The sequence below is a fragment of the Crocodylus porosus genome, unplaced genomic scaffold, assembly GCF_001723895.1.
Source record: "Crocodylus porosus isolate Cpor-Errol unplaced genomic scaffold, CroPor_comp1, whole genome shotgun sequence".
In the NCBI taxonomy this organism is placed as follows: Eukaryota; Metazoa; Chordata; order Crocodylia; family Crocodylidae; genus Crocodylus; species Crocodylus porosus.
The window spans coordinates 77,435,217-77,460,069 of NW_017728949.1; the positions used below are offsets into that span (position 1 = coordinate 77,435,217).

The window sequence follows — 24,853 nt, forward strand, 5'->3', positions numbered from 1 at the left end:
CCGGTCCGCCCCGCAACCCGCGCCCAGCCCGGGACTGCAGCGCCCGGCCGCGCCGGGACACCGGCGGGGTGATGCTGGCGCGCAGCCGCCTCCCGCCCCGGCATCGGGGTGCACTCGCTGCAGATACGTGTGTGAGTGTGTCGATACATATATATGTGTGTGTGTGTGTACATGTATGCTACATCTGTGTATATATGTAGACGTGTGTATGTGCATGCTACATCTGTGTATATATGTAGACACGTGTATGTGTCTCTATCTACGTGTGTACATAGGCACATATATGTATATATGGGTGTGTGTCTGTGTGCATGTATATATATGTATGTGTGTAGATGTATGTGTAAATGTAGACATGTGCACATACCAGTGTATGTGCGTGACGATAAGGCAGATGACAGACCAAGGAGCAGTGGTCTTGAGTTGCAGCAAGGGAAGTTTCGGTTGGGTATTAGGATTTGTTTTCTCGCTAGGAGGGTAGTGAAACACTGGAACAGGCTCTGTGCAGACAGGCGGTGGAAGCTCCATCCCTGGAGACCTCCTCTGTCCCTTCCAGTCTCGTTGTTTATGACTCTATGATTCTGTGTGTCTGTAGATACAGACACACGCATATGTGTATGTGTATATGTGTGTGTGTTCATTTGACCAGTATATAATAATCACATATGAACAAAGCCTTTCCATTTTTAATCTTACATGAGGGAATTGCATATGCACATCCACACCCACATCCCCACAGAGGCTGTAAATCAACAAGAATTTGTGTGAGTCTTATATGTAACATACATATTAAGATGACACATTCCTTGTCCCTTATTTTGTTTTTAAAGATAATTCCCTTTTAAACAGGTCCTACAAACTTGGAACATAAGTCATTCTCTCTGAAGAGTATCTTCGCAATCAGTTTTCAGGGGAAAAAAAGTGCGTGGATATTAGTAAAGTTCCAACTGAGTGAAAGCTGGCTACTTTGCATGCAGTAGCATATTCCCCTTACTTGGAGGGTGAATTTCTGGCTCTGTCAAGCTTCATGGAAATTTTGCCATTGAAACCAGTGGAGCCAGAATTTTCCCATGGTGAATGTTTGCGCTTTGCAAGGGATGCAGTTTCTGTGTGCTGCTCCTGAAGGGTTCATATGTTGTCATATATCCTAGTATTCTTTCCCTCAGCCAGCTTTGGAAGTGAAAGAACTATGCTTTTTTGTTAATTCCATTAGGGACGAGTGTGCATCAGAGGCATCTGAACAGCTTCAAAAAGTTAGCCCTTACCATTTAAGAGCCTCTGGCCCATGTAGCAGACAGAGCTGATGGAAACTAACAACAAAAATATCATTGTTCCAACATTTATGATTGTATATGTTAAATTTAAAAAGGATAATGAATATATTTTTTGAGTTTTAACATTTGGGTTTCTTCCGTCTTTTAAATGTACAGCCTTGCAGTGATTAATGATGTTATATGGGTTTAAGCTATCCCACATAATGTATCTTTATATAGACATGAATGCTAATTTTACACTCTCTGTGTGTGTAATTAATTTTTCTAACTGAAATAATTTTTCATTCTACATTCATGTCACCATGTAAACATATCATTACAGATATTTTAAAAAATCATTTATGGCATAGTACAAATGAATGAATTGTGGAATTTGTTTAGTTTATTTTGAAATTACTTTGATCATTTATTTGATGGTGAACTTTTCAGTAAAGAATGCAAGGATTTTAGAAGTCTAGATTAAAGAATCCTTTCAAAATGTGATGATCTGAGTGAATTCTGAAGTATTTATTTTATTTAGTGTGTGAGCTTTAGACTATAATAATAGTCCTTCCGATCTATTATGGTCTGTATAGTCATCACGGATACAGATGAGTGAATATATTACAATGATTTTTTTCAGTCTTAATGGTGTATTGTGCCAAGACCTACTTAGCAGCTCATTCATCCAGTACATTAGATAGACTGTGAATTGAGTTATATCAGGTGCATAATTTGTGAAACACTTTAAGACCTCTAAAATACTGATAACATTTTCTATCTGATTTAATGAATATTAACTTATTTTTAAAGCAAAACTTTTTATTACGTGATCCTGCTGTCATTGAAATCAAAAGCCATTTGGTCATTGTCTTCAGAGTGGGTATGATTTAGCTTTTAGTAATCTGGGACCTGCTAGTGAAAATTAAACATGTGCAGTTATGCAAACCAAATGTGTGTACAATTGCTCTGCCCATGCAATTTTTGCTACTAAATGTGCAGATGAGGCAATTGAAAGCAGAAGTATGCAGTTATGCATCTAACTGAACATTTATTACTGAATTTACAAACACTTTTAAATTAATTTTGCATGCATATTAGGCAGATAACTGTGCATGTAATTGTATGTCTAATTACAAAAAGCCTAGTTCTTTATAATTATTTTTAAAATCATTTGTAAGAATTTTGGTGTGCAAGATTAGGTCTAATTGTCCTAACTGGTGCCAATTTATACTGTACAATTAATGACATATGCATGGACCAGTCTTGCAATGAAATTATATCTTCAGGCTTTTCTGCTCATCTTTGTAGGATCAGGGATTTACACTGGGTCTAATTTTTATTCCTTACAAACCCCTTACATATTTCTTACAGGGGTGGGGCTGAGTGCAATATTTGTTTTGCTCTAACACAGTTTTCTTACAGCTTTGTAGTTCAGGCTGCCTTGAATTTAATGGCTGATTTATTTCAATATGAATTGAATCAAGCTCTCATAAGTTTCTTCAGAGCCGTATTTTTGTTTTTTGAATTTTGATTGTATAACCTTATGTAGAGCCTGTGCTGTTCTGCTGTTACCCTCTTTTGGCCTCCTATGTCCTTGTTACTCGTCTGCCGTGACTTTGATGTTACTGTATATTGGTAGGTGGAGGGAAGTCTTAGGACTGGCACCAGACTTGCTGTCTCCACCAGACTTGATGACTTATTCAGGTCCTTCTGCCTCTGCACACCCATGTAGGGGTTCCTCCCCTTCATGGGGTTGTCCCTGTGAATTTTGAAGGCTTGTCAGAGTTTCAGCTGTTGATGTCTAGGCCCTTTTTCCTTTCTGGCCATGCCTGCCTTGGCCTACTAGTAAGGACTTCAGCTTCTGGGATTTAGGCCCAGCCCCAGTGGCTATCTCTTACCTTTCTAGAGTTCCATTTCCATGAGCCAAGGTCTGCCCCTCAGCTTGGGGTACTCCTCTAGCTCATATGTCAAAACAAATGGGGAGGTTGCACTCCAGCCCTCAGTCTTCAGCCTCCTCCTTCCCTGTAGCCACAGTCTGGTCCTCTGGTTCACAAATCCAAATCAAATCAAATAATAAACCAAAAGGTACAAGCTGTTTGCTCACAAAGAAATATGAAGCCTTCCACATGCACGCACGGACACACACACACACACACTCCTTGTCCCCTTGCCTCCCTGGTAAAGTCCTGGGCTGGGTTTTAACGCCCCTAACCCAGCCTTCTTTTGGTCAACCTGGTGGGCCTGCTGCCTGCCCCCCACCCCCAGCAGCCAGTTACTCATTAATCCACTGCTCTCATCAGTGCCTGGCTCTGCCTACCTGCACTGCTACCGTTAAAATTATCTGCCCTTTCTGACCTCACCGGTGACACAGGGGGGGTTCCCCGTTACAGAGTGTTACTGATGTTAAAATTACATTTTGCATCTAGAGCCTGATAAATAAATAGTGCACTATAAATAAAGTGTTTTTTGCATTACGTATGCGGAGGGCCTGGTTCACCACTGTTACTCCATTTTATGTCAATGGGTGGCCATTGATTTCACACTTATGGATTTGATTCTGTGGTGTAGGAACTTGACGTTATTTATCTTTGTCCCACATTTACAAAGCATGTATTTCAGAAAGAATCGAAATATTCATGTAGGCATTCAAGTTTATCAACTTGTACACAGCTCACATTAGCATTTTTTAAAAACACCTGGGAACAAGCTGGTTAGATCCTATTTATTCCTGTGATACATTTTTTTCAAGGCCTGTTTTAACTTTCGTGTGCAACCTAAAAAAATATATGGTAACAAGTACCTGTCTAATTAAACAAATGCTGATATTGTATGCAGATTAAAAGTGGTCTGTCACAAGACAATTTAAATTTATTAGGTGTTGAACAAAGTTAATTCATTTTTGGAGGGGATATCACTTTATTAATAAGCAGAAGAGCAACATACATTAAGACTTTTCGGGTAAAATAAAAGAAATACACACAAAATAGCTCCAAAATAAATTGCATCAAAACTCCTTTTTTGATCAGCTCTCTTTAGTAGGGCTTCATGAGCTACAAATCAGGACAGAATTTGGTCCCCGAAATTTTCACAGGATTTTTAAACCTATATTTATATAGAAACACTTGGCCATATGGGAGGAGCTCTCTCTTTGTGCTTCTTATTTACTAATGTGTATACTACATTAGCCATCAGCTAAGATGATCAGTCTGTTTAATCATTTCATAGCCACATGATGCATCTTGTTTTGATGTTCTTCTGCTCCTTCTATGTGTGCAGAATTCTGTTGCTATCAAAGGTTTCCAGCTCCTTAGGGGACGTAGGAGGCTGGAGCTGGTAGCTGCCATAAGGTTCAGAAGCAGGAAGAATTTTGCTGTAAAAATGATCTTCCTTCATTTTGGTCTCTCAATAGCACACGTAAATTGTAATTGGTGAAAAGATATTCTGAAAAGAATCAAAATTTCTCCATCAGAACCATCAACAGCCAAAACAGAAAAACTTACTTGAAGGGAAAAAAAAAAAGATGACAATTTAGTGATGATGATAAACACTTCTTGTATTTACATAGCTGCCATAAAATACACTGATACCCTCTTACGTACTGAACTGCCCATTTTCCACTTAGAACTTTGCAATAAAAAAAGATTTACTACATTTTGTGTAACCTTTTTCTTTACTATAAGAGGATCCACTGTCATTTTATTGGTTGTTTATATTACAATAGGGCCCAGACGACCAATGAATTTGTGCCCATTGCAGGAGAATCTGGTCAGTACATACAATAAGAAGCAATCATCCCTTGAAGGGGTGACAATTTGTTGTGTTGTAATACTTAGAATATTTAGTGGTAGCCTTGAATTTCAATCCTACGAGACTCCTACAATATGAATGTAAAGTTTCCAGCCAGTTGCTCCAAACCCTGTTATTCTGAAGTAGATTATTACAGGGGCTAATCCAACTCCTGTTAAATTAAATGGGAATCTGTACTGAATTAACTGGGAGTGGGGTATGGTGCATAGAGTCAGTCATGAACAGTGCCATATTTTCCTCTTTTTCTTTTCTATATGTAGTCACAGAGGCCATTCTGCACTGTATTAAGTTTTTCAGGGCTCTCATTCTGCTTTGATCCGTGGTCTGTGCAACTTGCTGTTAATGGAATTACATGGAATATGACTTAAGATAGCATTTGGAGAGGGACAGTTTTTAATCAGTCTCACTGTTGTTTTATTATTATAAGTATGCCTAAATATGTAGAACAGTATCAAAGATGCTGTCTGTTGAACTTTCTGTATTGACCCAATGCCTTACATAGATGTGGAATGGTGTCTTTATAAATTGAATTAACTTGCTGGGCAAAATGGGAAAAACTGTAGGTTAAGTATTTTGAAAACGGGCAATTTGTAAAATGATTTTGGCTTTGTTTGGAAAATGGCATTTTTAAACTGAATTTTATAATCACTATGAAAATAAGGAGGAATACTTGAACTGACTGACAAGTGGAATACATCAAATTTGGAAACCACCTCAGTTTTGGAGCAAAATTGTAGTCTTGAAACCTAAAAGTCTCCTATGCCCTGAATTTTCTTGGAATATTGCATTCAGAGGAGTATTCTTATGATCTTTTATATGCTATAGCTTATAAGGTATGATTATTGGTACTTATAATAGTCCACGGACAGTTTAGAAATTCCCTTTTCTAATTAAACTGAACTTGCATTCTCTAGTTTCATTAGTTAGTCTATATTATATCATTGGAACCTATAAAATTTGCTCATTGGTCATGTTAAAAATATTTGCAGTGTTTTTCCCCCTGAAGAGTGATATATTCCGGTTCTTTTCCATCATAGCACGTTTACTGGATTTTAAAGCTTGTCAGTTGAAATTGCTTTCCTAATACACCATCTTTTGAATAATAAATAATTCATACTGGAATCCTGGCAGGTAATGTCTTTAGTTTGTGTCTTTCCCCATGAAAACCACATTATTGGAATCAGCAGGTCTCTAGTTGGGTGGCAGTATCTGTGAAACACTGACCCTCTAACTGTTTAAGAATTGCATCTTTGCATGTGGGCCCTGCAAGTTTAGATTATGGCATTTCATAAAGCTTTCAGTCACCTAATATGATCTTACATTGGGACAGGCAGAGAAAACTAAATCTTGATCTAAACCATTTAATAGTTCATATGTTCTGAATAGTGGCTTTTCTTTTTTGTTTAAAGGGATCAAGTCAGATTTCCTGCCATAATTAATTGTATTCAATTTAAACGAAATTGTTACAAGTAGTACACATGGAAGTATAGCTATATTCATGATAGTTCTATTATTTGTTGTTTGTTTCTTTTTACATATCAAAAAGGTTTGGACATTTTACATGTGGTATCCTGTTTTTGTGTAGTTATAAGTGTATTTTACTTAGAGGTAGCAAGAAAGCCAAATTATGGTACAGCTTAAACACACGTTTTACATATATTTGCTAATTCTGGAAGAACCAAAGGAATTACCTAGCTTTCACAACAATTTAGAAAGAGTATCACTCTTTAATACGGGATGGGTAGGGGTCTACCTAAATTGCAGGGCAATTACCAATTTTTTAGGGTTGATTCTACCATAAAGTTCTAATTCTGTGGTCATTTCAGGGAGACTCTGCCCCTTGGGGCTGAATGGCAGAGAGGTCCTGACCCTCAGCATTGATTGGTGGAAAGGCCACAGGAGGGAGAAGGGATGAGGGGGCAGCCACCATTGGCAACACGTAGGGGGTGCACACAAGTGCACGTGCACCCCCTGAGATTGGTGGTGCACCCCTGTAAAAAGTGCTGCAGACACTGCTGGCTGCACCTACGGGCAGTCGCTGCTCACCACCCCTCCTTCTCACTGCCAACACTGCTGGCGGTGCCTGCGGGTAGTCTCTGATCATTGCTGACCACTGCCGATGCTATTGGCAGTGTCTGTAGGTGGTTGCTGACTGCTGGTCAGCCCTTCTCCTTCCCCGATGCTTGCTGCTGACACGCCCCTGCTACTGACAGCGCTGCCTGCAGGCATTCGCCATGCCCCCCCCAACCTCCAGTGGCACGTGTCGTTCATGGCAGCCACCATCCTGTCTTCTGCCCTTCATGTTGCCTCACCTTACCCTTCTAGCACTGAGGACCAATGGCTTCCACTGGGGAATCAGCATTTTATTTTTATCATTTTTTTTGTTGATTTCACAGATTTTGTGGTTTTCACAAACCCTGTGAAACCACAGATTCAGTAGGTCCTAGTGATGGGTTGTCAGTTAGTTTTGAATAAATGAGTGAGGTTTAGTTAGACTGGATTTGTTTATAAATGTCATAGCCTTGGAAGGGATCTCAAGTCAAGTGGTCCAGCCCTGTGCATGAATGCAGGAATGTAACTTCTTAATCATCTCTGCTTCGCCAACCTTTTCTTGAAAACCTCCAATGAAGGAGATTCAACAACTTCCCTGGGCAGTCCATTCCACTGTCTCACTATTCTAATGGCAAGGATTCATAGATTCAATTGTAGGGGTGTGCGAAGCAGGCTGTATTCGATTTGGATTCGGCCCGAATCAGGGACAGTGATTCAGTTAGTTGATTCAGATTATTGTCCCTGATTTGATTCGGCCCAATCCGAACCTGAAGATTTGATGTTGATTCGGAGAATCAGCAATTCAGACATAGACACAGCTTTAAATGTTTTTTCTACATACCTTGAGGTACCAGCGTGGCTTGTGAACCCTGCAATGGTGGGGGTGGACGGAGCGTCCCACAGAAGCATGGGGGGGGGCCTTCCATGTGCTCTGTGGCAAACCTGAAAGTGGATCGGAAGTACTTCCAGTCCACTTCTGGATCTACCAGGGAGCACTCTAGGGGCCCCCTGCACCTCTCTGGCTTGGTGTTTGGCTGCAGGGGGACCCCAGGTGCCCCCCCCCGACCCAGGAGGCACCAGTCGCTGAGCTGGGAGAGTGTGTGAGGGGATACTTACTCATGAGAACTCTCTGGGTCCTACCCTGTAGCCAGTTTCCCACCCATTGAACCATCAAGCAGCTGAGCCCACAATCTTCCACTTTTCCCACAAGGATATCGTGGGATACTAGATTGAAAGCCTTTTGGAACTCTAGGTATATAACATCTACCTCGTCTCCCATGTCCAGGTGGCAAGAGACCTGGTCGTAGAAGGAGATGAGATGGGTAAGACAAGACCTACCTGCAACAAACCCATGCTGGCTGTCGTTCAGAATTTTACCTTTGGTGAGCGTATCGCACATGGATTCTTTAATGAGCTTTTCCAGGATTATCCCTGGGATAGAGGTTAGGCTGATTGGCCTATAGTTGCCTGGGTCCTCCCTCTTCCCCTTCTTGAAGATGGGCACAATGTTGGCCTTCTTTCAGTCCTCAGGGATTTCCCTTGTGTGCCACAAATTCTGAAATAGCTTTGCCAGGGGTTCTGCAATGACCTCAGCCAGCTCTTTTGGCACTCTTGGATGAAGTGCTGACTTATAAATGTCTAGCTTTTCTAGTTGGTATTGCATCTGCTCAGTATCCACAGTGGGGAGGCTGTCATTCCTGGCATGCCCCATATGAGCCTTATCTTTCCCCATGGTCCGGTGAAATATCAAAGCAAAGTGGGCATTCAGGAGTTCAGTTTTGTCCTGAATGTCAGTTACCAGCTGTCCCGAGTTCTTAAGCAGGGGTCCCACACTTCCATTTGTTTTCCTTCTACTGCCTACGTACCTAAAGAAGGACTTCTTATTGTCCTTGACTCCCATGGCTAACCTGAACTCATACTGCACACCCTCCCTTTGTCTCAGAGTGCTAGCTGGGGGATGGGGTCTGGCAACACTCCCACTCCTTGATCCGTGAGTGGGGAAAAGACTGGGATGGAGCAGGCAGGGTGGGGGTTTAAGCCCCTCCCTAATTAGCATATCCAGCTGGGGGCCTGGCCATGCCCCACTTCAGGTCAGCTCCGTGGAAGGGAAGGGAGGGCTGATTTAGCACTTCCTGGTTTCTAGCCTGAGCCACTGCAGGTTTGTGCCTGCATTTCTTCAGTCCAGAGGGAATGTCTGTGTGATTGCAAACCAGTTCAACCTAGGCAGGTTAGATTAACCTGCAAAGATTGAATCAATTCAGGCTCAGGCTTTTTGAATGTCTGTCCCTAGCCTAGTTGTACAGCATGCCTTTAAATCTCTTTGTCACTTTTGCTTTCTGCCTCTGGACCCCCTTTAGATTTTCCACATTCTCTACATCCTCCACAGCGAAATAACTTGCTTTTGTCTTAAAATGAGTTATCTTCAGCTTGTATATTCCTTTCATAGAAATACATATTCATTAATAATGCTGTAAGTTGTTCACAACCAATTAAATAAATGGCATACGTGCCTGGGGGAAAGCATACATCATTCTATTCATCTTAATACACCAATGGTGTATTTGGCTGCATTCACCTTTCAAAGGTACTTATGATCCTTAAGGAATTACTAAAGTCAGGAAGTTAATCGTTACCTGTAGGACTGGCGGCCAAGAAATTAAATAGAGGACAACAGAATTCTGAGCAGTACTTGATAGTAAGAGGGGAAAGATAGGGTGAAGAGGAGAACAGTGGGGCAAGACCACTGCTTTGAAAAGTATCCTTTTCCAGTGAGAGCTACATTGTAAACATTTGAATCCCATATTTCATGCTTATTGTTTTAAATAGGTTTATATAGCATCCAAATAACTTAATTTGTTGCAGACTGCTGCAACGCTTCACAGGAAAGGCACACGGATGATTTGAATAGGAGTATGGTGGTTGTTTTGAAAATGCCAAAATTTTCTTTAGTACGAGTATGTGTCCTTGTCTGTTTCATTATAATTTATTAGCCCTATACAAGAACAAGTAAGAATATGTTTATTTCTTCTTATTCTCTTTTCAGTTGACTGGACTTTGAAGCTCTTAAAGGATTTTAAAAGTTGTTTTGTCAACATAAGACAAGCTGCTATGTAATTTTGGCAACTTTCCTTGCTGTTTAAGTATTTTTAACAACATTTAGCTTGTCTGTGCCAGACTACTTAATCCAGTAACATTGTGAGGATGTTTGACTACAACTCTTAAAAATGCTAATCTTTAATTTTTTTAGGCTTATTTTGGTCTTTCCTAGAAATAGGAAGTCTGCAGCTTATTTTTGTAACTTGATAATGGATAGTCTGTAATGGCGAGCAAATACTAATAGCTTGTGAATTACTTCTTTGAAAAAAAAGGGTTGCACAAGGGGATACAGTAAAGATTTCTGTGTAATAGTTTAGATCTTGCAAAAACTTGCATACAGCAGTAATGCTTACTGAATTATTCTTACTGCTATCGTAGTTGAAGATGCTTTTGACTAAATGTTTCCAGCCCTGGGATTTATAAATCCAGTCATGATCAATAATGTTTTGCACCTATATGTAATCTATTCCCATGTCAACTCTTGTAGTTTTAATTATGAATCATGCAGTATAGTACTTTTTTTTTAAAGCCCAGCTCCTGGAGTCACATAGAGTACCACTTGAAGTAGCTTAATGCTGTCAGGTTCTTCAGAGCTTAGGTAAGGACTTCACTGGTGGTGTCTTGCTGAAGAACACTGATGGGGGCAGTGAGTGGACGAAGCCAGGATAAAAAGGCTGTTCTCTGAGGGCAGAATTGTAACCCTGTAGCACATGACGCTGACCCCACTCCCTAAGCATCTGAGGATGACTAAGAGGGGACATGGAGCTCCAGTTCTTTAAAAATACCTAGCTGGCTTACTGCCACAGAGGCAGGCAGCGTGAGTGGCACATCCTGTGGCCCCAGCAGCCCCCAGCCTGGCTCCACCGTGCCCAGCACGCAGTGCCCAAGATAGGAGGAGTGGGACACCAGGGAGACAGTTGGTAATGACTGTACCAGCAGCAATGAGGCCTGGAACAGCCAGAATACTGCTCCATGCGAAGCAGCGGGGGGGCTGTTGACGGAAAGAAAGCTGGCAGCCCCCAAAAAGCAGCAATGAGGGCTGGAGCACTGGTGGCAGCACCAGTAGCAGCAACGGAGACCGGAGCAACCAAGACACACATAGCTGCAGCAGTGATGGGGGCCCCAGGCAGTAGGGCCACTGAGTCAGGATGTCGCAGCACCGGCACTCCAGCCTCGAGTCCCCAAGTTTCCTTGGAAGTCCGAGACTGGCTATCTCATGGGTGTTGAACCTACCAAAGACAACGAACTGCAAGTAAGTCAACCACAGAGGTTGTGGAGCCCTGGGTGAGTGTCCTGCAAACTGGCCCAGGCCAGGAGCTGAGTGGCGGTGAGAATAAGTGTACTGCTCAGTGGACTTATTGCTGGGGTGGAATTTGTATGACAAATAGGCTCGTAAAGATACCCTGTGTTAAACCAAAGAGAGCCTAACACTCTTAGTGAGACTTCTTTGTGAAAGACTGATGGCCCTGATTGGCTCATGAGAACCCTCTGGATTTATTCGGAGTTCTGAAACAATTGAATCATTTTACTCATGAGTGACCCGCTTGAGTGGGGTGGGCAAGTGACAGATATAATTAATTTACTGCTCCCCCAGTAAAGTTTTTTAGTTTAGTTTTATTTATTTTTTTCCCTTTTTTTAAGGAAGTTTCATTTTTAATAGTATGATTATAATTTATTATTACTATTTTTATTATTATAATTTTAATGTTGTCACCTGAGAAATCTTACTGTTGTTAATTGGATTTTAGTGTTATTACTTGGATATTTTTTCCTTTTAAATAGCTCCCAGAACAAAAAGACCCTGCGGATCTCTGGTTACTGCAACACCCCCAATAAAACAAAGTACATTTGACCCTTATTTGATAAAAAATCAAATCTTAGAGATGAATGGTTCACAAGCATATATATCATCATCAAACTCATTCAGACCTGGGTGGCAGGATGGCTCTTGAGTTTGATTCTTTATTACATAAGGATCAACCTTTAGGAGAAGGTATACCTGGAACAGAGAGCAACCCTAACCCACAGACAACCAAAAACATCAGTCCTTTTCACATTCACAGACCATGCCCTCTTGACAGCTAAAACAATTCAACAGATCTTTCTTCAAATGGAATTATTATACTCCAAAATAGGAGATCTAGAAGTAATGTTAAGAGGAGCTAAGGATAACTCGAGTGAGCAATGGCACCTTGTTGAGAAAAGAAACCTTACTCGGGGGGCGACTGGATAATAGGGATAAAGAGAAGTCCAGATCAGCCAAAGGTTAGGGGGACTAGAGATCAGCCAAAATACACAGATCAGAGTGCCCCCATTTATCAAGGTGGGGCAGGAAATACTATCTTAAACAAGATACTATGGTTATAACAGTATTTCCCCTACCCAACAGTTATATACCCCTTTGGAACACCCCAAGGAGGGTCATACAACGTATCGGAACACTACTGTCCATGAACATAGGAAGGAGGGATATTAAAAAAGTAACTCAGTTATATAGTAATACATTGGTTAAGAAATATATGATACAACTACATTCCCCCTCACTAGTGTCCTTGGTCATGAGGAGAAAGAGGGCTCTGATTAACTGGGCAGTTCACCCAACAAGGGTTTTGCTGTCTCTGAAATAGTACCCGTTTGTAACAAATCTCCTACTTTAGGCCCAGTCACAAGAGAGATTGCCAGCGCAGTCCAACCATATGGGAAAAGATAAGGAAAAGTAAGTGGGTTCCCGAAACTGGAGGGTCGACCCAATTAGGTATTAATACAATTAGACAGGAATCTACAAATTTGATTAAACTGGACTCAGCTGATGGACTGGAAGCTGACCTAATGGAGGAAAGGGAGGAATGTCAACATCCTTATTTGGATGAGGAATTATACCTCCTGGCTTCCCTTGAAAGCTTGCCACTTGAAGAAAAAAATAACATCCTGGCTTACTTGAGAACTCTCCAGGAGGATCTAATTAAAATTAACTAGAAAGTCCAGAATGATCCCCAGACCAGCAAAATGAATCAAGATTCGCAAGATAGGAAGGAGGTGAGGGGAAAACCAGATCATTTCTTGGTACAGGCCCCTCTTATCCAACCTGAAGAGCTAGTTATTAAGAGGCCCCTTGTAATTACCCCTTGTGAGAGTAACATTGATGATGTTACTCCCAATTAATTTCCAGGAGCATAATAGAAAGGATAATGTTTCCCTACTACCCGGTGACAGAAAATTTACCAGCAGTTTGGAGAAATTAGACACATCCCTAGGAATGGAAATGGGAGGTCTGGGAAAGGGACTTGCTGAGAATGAGGACTAGAGATCCCTATTCTCCTCTGGCAAGTTACCTTGAATAACTTAAGATATCCCCTTCTGTCCAAATTTACTTCACTTGAATTTGAGAGGGAGAGAAGAGGTTGTGGCGTTCTCATTGGAATTAGAAGTGAATATAATAAATCAAGATGCAAAACATCAGGGACAGTTTAAAACTATAGATGGCTCCCAGGGCTCAGCATTCATAGACTGTAACCCCTCCTGGGAAACAGAGCACAAGGATAGGAACAATTACTAGCAGGAATATAGGGATCTGGACCCATGAATTGGGAGATATTAATGAAGCTCAGCCCACGAAAAAAGACATCCCAAGTCTGCAGCAAAGATGGAAAGATGGATAAAGAGCAAAAGGTTGAGGATAGCTTACTTACACTGACTCATGATAAAAGGAGAAAGATAGTGTCAGGAGGTAGGACAGCAAGCAGGGTAAATTGCCCCGAACTGGCTCTGGTTATAGAGTCAGCTTTTCTGGCCAATGGCCTAACTACCCCCAGTTGGCTACAGCTGCCTGCATAGGCATAACTGCCTGCTTATAGGCAGCAGCCCTGCAGGCTGCTCAACTGGACAGATGCCTTCCTTTCTAGCTTTTAGCTTGTGACTACTTGTAATATCTTGGTTTCTTTCTTTAGTCCTAGTTTTCCAGCCCCTGGGTCCTGCCTGTTTGTTCTGAATGTCTGCATCCTAGGTCCTACTTGTTTGTTCCTGGTATCCTGGTCTCCGTTCCAGGTTCATTCTTGCTCCTGGTTTTTATCTGTTGACTTGATTTCTGCCCACGGACTCTTTTTTCACTGCCTTGCCCCATGTCCTTTCCCAGACCAGACTACTAGATTTCTGCCTCCTGCTCCTATTCCTCCTGGCTTTTTTCTACCCAGGGTGACTGTCTGCATCCTGGTCTCTTGCAGACTTCTGCTTTCTGACCTGCAGTTTAAATGAAAGGAGTGAAAAACCACACAAACCACTAATGACTCAGCCTCCATGTCAAATGATGATACCAAATATATATTTTTCTAGGTAGTTTTTAAACTCCTACTGAATTACTTGGGACCATTTGGGCTAAGAGCATGCTCAGAAAGGCAGCTACTGGCAAATGCCCAAAACTTTTTAAACTAATGAGCTCAAGATGATTAGTACAGTTTTTGATTCTTTTTACTTTATGCACCAAATTGGTTTAATTGCAAAGGATGCAGGGGTACTTGCATATAATCTATTTTCACTCAAACTATGAAGTGCATGAATATGAGACTTTTAGGGGTATATTTGGCAGTCAAAATAATCCTTAATAATTAAAGCGTTGAAGGACAGGACACAAATCACTGACTTCAAGGGATGCAAATTTTACTATTGAAATCAGTGACAGCTAGATCAACATCATGATCTTTTGCTTCTATGAGTAATGTGCTTCTACCATTGTGCAAATTCTACCTCTGTTTCTGAATAAGGTTTTTTTATTTTAGCAAGTTCTCATCTCTGATCAGCTTTGATCTTGTTAAGTATTAGAAGCAGTTGTGGATTCCTGTGAAAACATTTCAGTTTTCTTTGTGCTTCTATTCATGAAAAACACCACTCTAATTGCAAAGCATGTTGTACAAATGTGTTTTTAATGATCTGTGCTGAAGTGTAGCTACTTTAAATAATGGTGTTACATAGGTGATCAGAAGTAGCACTATTCTGTGTGTGTCCAAGGCATGAAGCAGCAAAATCCTAAGGTTTTTTCAAGAAGCTTGTTACCCTCAAAAATAAAGACAAATTTGACCCCCAAATTATCTTTAGACAGCTCCTTACTCATCATCATATTGGCATTAGGGCACCTAAGCCCCTAACACAGGATTCTGGATTCTGTGGTGTGGGGCACCTAAGGGTGTTTATAGATGTGCTCCTGGGAGTGGGGGGGGCGGTGCGGGGGGGAGAGGTATGCTTTAATTAGAGTGGCTTTGAGAGCCACTCTAATTAAAGTGCCTGGAATGTCAATTGTATCAATGTCCCCATGCTGAAAAATGATGGTGGGGGTGCTTTAACTAAAGCTTGTTGAATGAGCTTTAATTCAAACCCCCCCGCTGCCATTTTTCAGTGCGGAGACACTGATACATGTGACACTGGACTCTTCTGGAGCATGGGAATTATCACACTCTAGTAGGCTTGATTAATAGAGTCTGCTCTGACACATCGTATTTATGGCACGTCAGAGCAGCCTCTCTGCATGTGTATAGGCACAGTAAAAGTCAGGGACTGCAGTCCAACTAGTCACCTGATTGGGACTCAGAATTGAACTGTAAAAAGTGATCTAGAATGCCCTGGTTTATTTAGCCACAACCTAAGTGGGTCTTTGACTGCAGGACCTCTGTGTGCCGAGGTTTAGATGCCTGCGTAAAAATACTCTGGTCTGAGCAGCTAGGTATCTAACTTCTTTCTGAACTTAGTTACAGTTCAGCTTTGTATTTAAACTCCACCAAAATTCCTGAAGTCCAATGTGTTGAGTATGTGTGAAGCTCAGGGAGGGGATTTTGGGGTACAAGTCCCTGTTCCCACAGCTGTTTTCCTCTTATTAGGTGACAGTTTAGTGTAAAATATAAAAACAGTCTTCAGAATAGCAGCTATCTCGATTCCCATGTGAACACTTTGGCTTCTAGACTACTGAGTCAGCTGTTCTCTAACTTGCTTTCCTTTTGGTTCCATGACTCTTGCCAAATCAGGTACCTACCCTCAAAAGAGGACTTTGTGCCATAGGCACCTCAAGATCCAGTGTGATGTCCTGACTTGGATGCTTAAACAGCAAGGGACTGGTGGGAGTTTAGACTCATGCCCTGTGTTTAGAGCTAGATGTTTCTACTGGCTAGCTCTACACAGTTCCCTGCTCAGTAATTGGAGAGCCCTGAAGTTTGCTGCGGCCTGGCATGGCACTTACTTTTCTCCACAGCTTCTGTGGTGGCTGAGAAACAAGGTGTGTAATGGTGCTGGGTCATAGGGAGTATTAAGGTTCCCCATGACCTCCAGTATAGCTCCTCTTGACTCCCCATACAGGTCTGCCCCACATAGCTGTCAGCCTGCCCACACAGGGGAGCTGTCAATTAAGACCTGCCATGCAGCTGGCATTAGGCCACAAAGCAGGGTTCCTGTGCCATATGTTCAATTTAAAGTAAAATGGAAACGAGCCCCAAAAATGTTACATATAATTTGTGAAATATTTTTGTGGCTGGTTTTCTGTTTTTTGTACTATTAATTCCCTGAACATGAGGCAAGGTTACTATTTATGTGATGATTAATAGTGTAATGTCTGCTAGGAGCCTCCATCCCTTATTTTATTAGGTACTTATACACATGCTCCAACAAGGTCTAATTAGAACATTTTGGAGCAGGCCTGATTAACCGAGTCTGCTTTGTGTTATAATTAGAACGTTCTAGTATCACTGCAGCATCACATGTATAAGCTACTGCAGGTTTAAAAATGGTTGCTGGGGCATGTTAACTAAAGCTCATTTAATGAAAGCTCATTTAATGAGCTTTAGTTAAAGTGTCCCATGGGGCCATTTTAAAATGTGTAGGGGCTTAGCACGTGACACAGCAGCATTATAATTAAAGTGGCTCTCTGGGAACCTGATTAAAATGCCTCTTCCCCCCCAGCATGTGTGTATGCACCAATTGCCCTTAATTTGATGCACATATTCTTGCTGCGGTTAGGCACTTGCAAAAGTATTTTGTTGGATTAAAGCTTTATAGCATCATACTTTTATCAGGTGGAAGGATGAGCATTTGATTAAACCACAGGGCTGAGTCAGGAGACCTGAAACTCTTTCCTCTCCATTGCTTGCAATGAGTTCAGTGCTGCAGCCTGTATGTTGTAGTTTGACAGCTAGATTTGACAGTGCTTTGCTTCTCCCAGGACTGAGCCCCAGAGGTCTGTGGACACAGGTGACTGGGCTTGAACAGCCTTGGGCTCAACTACATAATTTCTCTTCCTGCGAAGTGAGTAATAATTCCGTTCCACCATCTTTTATAAAAATGTATTGTAGTTACAATATATCTTCTAAACTTCCTTAATATTTTCTATATTTGGGAAATGATTCACTAATCAAAAAAACCTTGTAGTCCAGATTTCAGTGGGTGGCTTGTTGTATCCCATTATTTCAAGGTCTTTGTGTCTGTCCTTGAGTACAATATTGTAATGTTGTGCACTGTCTTGCAGTAGACTTTAGATATGTGCAAGTAGTGTCACAGGTTGCTAATGAGATAAGATAGTAATTGTATCTTGAATCAGATGCTCTCATTTTTATTAACCTCAAGGCAATATTTTAGATAAAGTGCTGTTTTGTTCCTAATTTAGAGCAGGAAACTCATTATGGCTTCATTTACTATTATTGCTGAAACTGGCAGAGAATCAAAAATGTAACTTTAGTTGATATGACATCACATAGCTGTATGTCTTGAGGCTTTATAGACACTGACACCTCTTAATTAATATAACATAAAATAAATATCCATTTGATGTTAGGGAATATCAATGTTTACTTAAAATGTATACTGGAGGATCAGATGGCACAACATAAAATGGTTCGTATCTATTAACATTTTTTTTGGTGGTCTTCTAAATCTGTGGATAAAGGGTATTATTTAAGGAGCCTACAGATTTATCTGCATTTGAAAATTTTCCCATTTTAACTATATTGGTACTGTTAAATTGGCTACACCATCTTAATATAGATGCAGTTATGCTGATGTAAAAGTGTTTACTTTGGTATAGGTTATGCTGGTTTGGGGACCTGACATAATTTACAGTGCTATGTGCAGTTTTATACCAGTATAACTTTTTGCATGCTAGTGAGCAGTTTTACTGCAATTTTACTGGCACAGCTTTGTCAGTAAAATATTGCATCCATAATATTATTACACAGGTAAAGGTTTGAAATGCAGACCAAGTCTACGTCTAATTATCAACAGTGACTTAGGATCTGCAGAGAGATAATCAGTGTCACAGCCTTTAGCTTTTAGGTGTCTGGTCTCTGCAGCGGAATCCAAAGCCCTGAGTTATATTCCTTATCCCAATCTGGGGCAGAGTTTGGTGGCTCAGAACAGATCTGTGGTTAGAGTTTATGCTTTGAACGTGGGAAACCCAGGGCACAAACAGAAATTATGTTTGTTGCATGATGGGCTCCTTGAAAGTGCTCTACAGCCATGCCTTGACAGAAATGTACAGCTGCAGAGTGCTTTAAAAGTGCCCAATTTCAGGAAAAATTTACTCTTATTTAATGAGGGTTCAGATGAAAGCGCTCCAAAGTAGAGCGCCTTCATTAAATTCTGTTTGTCCCTGCCCAGGAGCAGGGCTGGGTTACATCAACCCAGCACCACCCCAGTGCTGTCTCAGGATGCGGGGGGGGGGGACAGGGATGGGAAGGGATGGGAGGAAACTCCATGTGCACCTGTGTGGAGGGTGGAACAGGTGGGTTGGAGTCTCCCCCCATGATCCATCCTTTTGACAACTACAGCGCAGGGCTGCCTGGCTGGCTTTTTGCCATCCTGGGAACTGGGGCTGGGGGGAAAAAGGAGCCCCCACTGTGTGGATGTGCCCCCTCCCCAGACCCCAGCTAGCAAGCTGTAGGGGAGGACCCTTGCAGCAAGAGGGGGCTACTTCCTCCCCCCACCAGCCCTAGTTGTGGTGTGGTGAAAACCTGGCTGGGCGGCCCGTGCTGTAGCTGTCAAGCGGCTGGGGTGTTGAGGAGAAGGGAGTTCCCCTGCCATGAGGGTCGCCCCTAGCTTGTCGGCTGGGTTTGGGGGGAGGGCTGGGCCAAGTCCAAATGGCAGCGGGGCTCCCTTCCCATGACTATACCAGCCTTTTGACAGCTGTAGGCAAAAACCTAGCCAGACAGCTTTTGGCATGCCAAGAACTGGGGTGGTGGTGGTAGTGGTGGTGGGGGGCAGCGAGGGAGGGGATGGGAGCCTCCTTGCTGCACGGATCTAGCCTGGTCCTCCCCAAGACCTCAGCCAATAAGTTGTGGGAGGAGGGAGCTCATGGCGGAGGGGGCTCCCTTTCCCCCTGGCCCCAGTTCCTGGTGTGCCAAGAAGCTGGCTGGTCAGCCCTGCACTGCAGCTTCTGGCGGCCATTGTCAGGAGCCTCAGGCAGAGGCGTGGGGAAAGGGAGCCTCCCCCGCCACATGGACCTGGCTCGGCCCTCTCCAGACTTCAGCTAGCAAGATGTGGCTCCCTTCCCCCCACAGCTTCTTGAGATCTGCAGCATGGGGTTGCCCGGCTGGCTTTTCACTGCTCCAGGAAATGTGGTAAGGGTTGGGGGGAAATGGAGCCTCTCTGCTACATGGACCCAGCTCCACCAAGACCCACACCTGCAAGTTTGCAGGGTGAGGGAGGGGGACATCCGTGTGGCAGAGAGGCTATGTTTCCCCACCCCCATGCCCAGCTGTGCAAGGAGGAGAAGACAGCCTACTGTCTCCTCTCTGTGACAGTGTGGGGGTGGGGCTGGGCCAGTGCTCGCTGGGAGCAGACAAGCACTAGCTGAGGCTAGCAAACTACTCAGTGAGGGGCCCTTGGGATGGTGGTAGAATGAGGCCTATATTGAAGTGCGATGGATTTGGTACAGACGCTCAAAAAAGCTGTTTAACCTAAGGACTTTAGTTTAATCCGATGTCTATTAAGGGTTAATGTAAAGTGAGATCCTCATTTTTAAAGCACTTTAAGTGCCATGAATGTTTGTTCTCTTGTGGCTTTAAGCGCTTTCTGCATGCTTAATGTGCGTTAAGTGCAACATCTGTACCTTGCCTTTGATGTCTAAGGCCCCTCCTACATGTTACAAATATGCAGTTAACTGGTTGATCACTCAATAAATTTAGACCAGCCACACATGCAAAGTAATCATCATACCATAAACATGACTATGCAGCTATGAAAAGAGACAACCAGCTACAAAGTTAGTACCTGAAAATGTGTAACAACTCTATAGCTGGTTTCCATCCAGCTTTAATTTGAACGTGTAGCAGGGTGTTGAGTGTTTTTGTTGATACAGTCCTTTGCTCAAAGTCCTCAAAAACATTTTAAATTTTCTAAGCGACTAAGTAATTTCTAAAATCCCCTCCTAGACACTATGCAATTGTGCCTGAGGGTCTGAGTTGTATTGCCTTTTTAATGATTTATTTTTTGCCTGCTTGATTCAGAGTTATTATAACATTTAATACATGAAGTTTACATATGTTCCCATTTAGCTTTTTTAGTAAATAAGTGGCTGGACCAGAGATAGGAAAATGCTGCACTGGCAGATAAGAATATTTGCAAGCTTAGCCTGAGAGATAGCCAATACTGTAGCCATAAATTTGCCCCTTTTTAGTTCAAAGAATGCAAAGTAGTATCTTTATAAACTATCAAAAGACACATTTCAAGTGAAAAATTCTCTTTAATAGTAGCAGCTAAAGTAGGGATGTAAAATCTTGATTTTACAGATGATTACTTTTGTATTTATTTATTTATTCAATTTATAAATTGTTTCCAGACAAAGCGTCAGGGTGGCTTGCAGAAGAGAGCAAAATAACTTATGAAACAAGTGAACCAGAGAATAGAACAGGAGCAACAAAATAACTTATAAAAGTCCATAGAGTATTAAAATAATGTAAAGACCAGGCTTCCCCTCAAAAACCAGTACCCTAGCTTAGCCCTGCCTGCCAAATGCCTGCTCATATGGGAAGGTTTTTCAGCACTTCCAGAAAGTGTCCAGGCTCAGGCTCTGGCCGGCCTCAAGGAGGAGGAAATTCCTGAGCTAAGGGGCGACTACTGACAATGATCTCCCTCATGTCTTTACCAACCAGATTTGGCAGTAGGTGGTACTACAAGAGGTTGCTCTGGGCTGAGATTAGGATTGCAAAATGGTTCAGGGGAAGTCAAATTTATTTGGCTTCTCCTATTTTAATTTTCTTCAATACCTGAAGGGGAGGGGGAGAATAATGGGAAGAGTTTAATTTGCAGAGCGGTGGCATTATGGGGCTTAGGTGTCCCTTCATTTGAGAAGATGCCACTACCTCTGGGCCAAATTCTGTAAGTTAGGAACCTTCCCACCCTTTTGTTTAATTCCTTACTCATCTGCATTTTATACTGAACAACTGTTTGCATCTATTGTTCTCCTATTTGCTTCAAAGCAAGCTATTTTAAATGGAATGACCGGTGAAGGCCTCTTCTGGATAAACCACCTTAAGGGCATGCTTTTTTCCCCTCCTCCATCTTGTAAACAATGCTGTAGTAGGAAAAGCAGGTATGTGATCAGTGACTGAAACAGCTGCATTGAAACCTACCCTCTAATTAATTCCTGATACTTTTAACACTGCTGTCTAACTTAGTAAGGAGTTCAAAGAGATAAGGTTCCCCTCATCCTCAAGCACTGTAACTATATAGCTTAGCCTACCACATCTTTGCAGCTATATACTTCTTTTGTTTAAACTGAAGGCAAATCCAGAGCCAGACACATTGTGTGCGCTTTGGGAGTGAAATTACAGAGGGACCACACAACTTTCTATGCACCACTCAAGCACGACTTAAAAGTATGGTTCTGCTCCGAAAGTGTAAAAAGGATACCTTCCTTAACAGATCTGCTTGTGCACAATCTGATTCAGAGGGGGTATGCTGATATCCTTTCATTTCTGTTAGCATTGCACCCTTAGGACTTCCTTGGAGAGTAAGCATGAGCATAACATTTTCTGGGCTCATGCATCACCAAGAGAATGGAATCCTAAGACTGATTTTTCTCCTCTGTAAAGGATGCAGCAGAGCTGCTGTTTTTGTGGACCAGTCCTGCTCCCACTGAAGCCAAGAGCATGTCCCTCCTTGACACTTAAGGAATGCTGGATCCGGCATTAGGTGTTTTATGGAACTTTCATGTTCTGTTTCTCACATCTTCTCTTCGTAAGTGGAGACCTACTGAATGTGGGGCAGCTGCCTCCCAATTTTGCGGTCCAAGCATGGTGCCAGTCACCATCTGTCAATCTCTGGGGAGGGGAACTTCTGGGGCCCCTTATCCAGTCAGGGGCCCCTTGTCCATTACTGTGCTTCTCCGTGCTCTGCCGCAAAAATCTCCCTCCCTCCCTCCCTCCCTCCCCCAGTGCTTCAGGATGCCAGGGCTTCCTGCTGTTTTCCATTTGCAGCTTCCTTTTTTTTTTCCTGCTCACTCGCTGGTTTCACACTTTTTTGTAGGGAGTGGGCTTTCGTGCATGGACCAAGCGATTTCATGGCTACTGCGAAGATCATGAAATCATGAATTTGGTAGGTCCCTAGTCATAAGGTTAAATTAATTTTAAAGTGTACAATTTTATTTCAAGTTATCTAGCAAACATGGGGCCTGATCCTACAAAGTGTATGAGCAAGACATGAAGGCTTGGGACAAACATTCAAAAAGCCAGAGCCTGAATTGATTCAGTCTTTACAGGTTAGTCTAACCTGCCTTGGTTGAACTGACTTGCAAGTGTACAGACGTTCCCTCTGCACTGAGGAAATGCAGGCACATGCAGTTGCTCAGGCCAGGTGCTGCGGGGTGCTAGACCATTCCCTTGGCTGCAGGGAAGCTGTGCTGGAGGTGTGTGACCAACCCAGGCAGTAGCCTGGGCTGAACTACCCAGGGAGGGGTTTAATCCCCCCCTCCCTGTCCCACCAACATGGACCTGGGACAAGGTCCTCTGGGTGGTCTGCTGGGCACTCCCCCCTTGCAGATCTAGCAGCGGGGCTGGGAGTGGCCAAACATTGGCTGGAATGGCTCCTGAGGCAGAAGGGGCAGGGAGTGGGGTTATTCCTCCCTCTGCCCCTGGAGGACCACATCTGGGATCTGCTTGCTCTGACTGCTGCCACTGCCACTCACCCCTGCTTGGGGCAAGCAGCGGAAAAAGACCTCACTGCCAGACACTGGACACTGGAGGGAGGGGGCTTATTCCTCTGCTTGCCCAGGGCACAGAGTGAGCAGCCATGGTGGTTGGGGTAGACAGACCCCATTGCAGTTCCCCAGGGGCAGAGGAGGGGATAACCCCCCTCCCTACCCCCTCTATCTCAGGGGACATGCTGGCCACTGTTTGGACACACCCAGCCCTGCCACTGCAGCAGTGAGTGGGGAGCGCCTGGCAGACCCTGGCTTGGGTCCATGCTGGAGGGATAAGGAGGGGGAAATTAAACCCCTCTCTGGCCAGTTCAGCTCAGGCTACTGCTGGGGTGGGCCATGTCCCTGCCACTGAAGCAGCCAGTGGAGAAGTGCAGGTACGTCCTGGTGGGACAAGGGAAAGAGGGGGAAATAAACTTCTTCTCTGCTCCTTTCCAGGGCCAGCATCTGGCCAACCCCCTGCCCCTGGCTCTCCCTGCTCCAGCTTGGGAGCGGTGGGGGGGGGGCCAGCCCTGTTGGGTTGGAGCAGAGAGCCCAGCCCAGAGAGCATGCTGGGGGACTCTGGTTTAACTTAAACCAGGAAGGGGTCTGGGACAGACATTGTATAAACCGGTATGAGCTCAATCAGTTAAATCTGATACCACATACAACCAGGTTTATTTCAAACCAGTTTTGGCCATTTTGAAACTGGTTTATGTGCACTGAACTTATGTTCTATTACAGGTTTAAACCAGTTTCTGATCACTTAAACCACTTCATCTGTAATATCTGTTCCTAGCCAAATAGTTCACTGCTAATAATGGGACTACGTAGAATCATAGAAGTCGGGTCAGAAGGGACCTTGTAGATCTTCAAGTCCAACCCCCTGCCTGGACAGGAGAAAAACTGGGCTCAAATGAGTCCAGCCAGGTAGGCATCAAGCCTCTTCCCTAGGAAGTTGGTTCCAGCGCCTAGCCGCCCTAACTGTGAAATAGTTCTTACGGATGTCTAATCTAAACCTACTCTCCAACAACTTATGGCCGTTATTTCTTGTTATGCCAGGGGGTACTAGGGGAAAGAAGGTCTCTTCCAAACCCTTTTGGTCCCCCCTAGTGAGTTTATAGATGGTCACCAGGTCCCCCCTCAGCCTTCTCTTGTGAAGGCTGAACAGGTTCAGGTCCCATAGTCTCTCATTGTAGGGTCTGCCCTGTTGTCCTGAGTCATGCAGGTGGCCCTCCTCTGGACCCTCTCAATGTTGTCCACATCCCTCCTGAAGTGTGGCGCACAGAACTGGACACAGTACTCCAGCTGCAGCCTGACCAGTGTCACATAGAGGGGGAGGATCACCTCCTTGGTCCCACTTGAGATGCACCTGTAGATGCACGAAAAGGTCCGGCTAGCCCTGACAACCGTGACCTCGCATTGTCGGCCCATGTTCATCTTGGAGTCAGTAATGACTCCAAGATCCCTTTCTGCCTCTGTGCTCTCAAGAAGGGAGTTT

The 24,853-nt window shown here is 43.2% G+C and overlaps 1 protein-coding gene across 1 annotated transcript in view; it reads left to right on the forward strand.

The window, feature by feature from the left end:
• Positions 1–24,853, forward strand: part of LYPD6 (LY6/PLAUR domain containing 6) — an 88,130-nt gene that overhangs the window by 296 nt on the left and 62,981 nt on the right. The window lies entirely within an intron of this gene.